Raw genomic sequence first — 1,360 nt, forward strand, 5'->3', positions numbered from 1 at the left:
ATAAACCTTCTTTAAGGCGTATCACTCAAGTTACAATCTTGGAGTATGACTCTAAGACTTGTTTTGGAACGAAGTATGACTCATCTCCTTGATTTAACCACTTCAACAATTCAAGACTCCTCTTCTTAGCCATTAGAATGCACTAAGATGACCTTAGAGGACTAATTGTGATATAGTTTCTTAATCATTAAGATGATCACAAAACATGATACTAAAGTACTCTCCCATCTTTTCAGATTTGAGAAACTTTTATCTTTCTGCCTAACTTGATTCTTCTCATTCATTCTGACATACATTGAATCTTTTCCAATGTTTCAGAATTATACTTAAACTTGTAAGTATAACCATATTTACTAAGCTTTAGTAAATCATGACGAATAGTCTTATCGATATTTTGTGATGGACTTGACCAGTGCACAAGAATATGTACTCGATCCTTTAGTCCTTTCCTTGTTCACATAAGGAATTAGTCTTAATTTTTCCAAAGCTAAAAGTTCTCATTCATCATACTATACAACTTGCATGATTCCGAGTTTCGGTCCAATTTGAAACTTGGGTGATGAGAATCTTTCCTTATTTGGCAAATTTAGACACTACCACAAATGAAAGAATCAAATCCATTTTCCAATATTGCTCTTAATGGAATCATATAAGCAACAATTTTTCACAAATGCCATTGTAAGGATACTTAAAATAAATAAAAATAAAACCTTTTTCTTTTATTTTAAAACTTTGCGGAAAAACTTCTTATCCTTACAATCCATATGAAACCCTTGTTGTTATATTTTCCTAAGCAATATATATCATTACTCTTTAAGTAACAGTCGAAAATTCTGATCACCGAACCATGCGACCGAAATCCATCTTCGCGATCAGAATCAGCATATACTTCCTTTAAGCTTCCTCTCCTTTCTTTGACTCTTAAGACATCAATATGTGACCCAGTCACATCATGTAATAAGAATCTCCAAGTAGGAACTTAATAGAGTTACACAATGGACTTTACCTGAAGTAGAGTCAAACTTTTGACTTTACCAGATCTTTCAGGTAAATCTGGCAGCTTCGCAGCCAATGCCCCTTCTTTTGGCAAAAGAAACATATGGACTCTTTGGAAATGGCACATGAGACTATCTCAGACTTATCCTTTCTCTTTACCATTATGTCAAATGACTTGACCATGGTCGATCCCTTTCCATTGGGAAGAGAAAGCTTTTCTGGACTTCTAATGTTACCATTGTCAATGTCCATGGAAGTTTGGGAAGTTGATCTTCCAATAAAATTTTGCTTTACTAGTGCCCCAAATCATTGCTAATTTAGCAGCATCAAGCAAATAGGTAAGATCATTAAGGGTCATGTCTTG

This window comes from Lactuca virosa, chromosome 3 (genome assembly GCF_052849685.1).
Source record: "Lactuca virosa cultivar CGN04683 chromosome 3, Lactuca_virosa_CGN04683_v6, whole genome shotgun sequence".
Classification (NCBI taxonomy): Eukaryota; Viridiplantae; Streptophyta; class Magnoliopsida; order Asterales; family Asteraceae; genus Lactuca; species Lactuca virosa.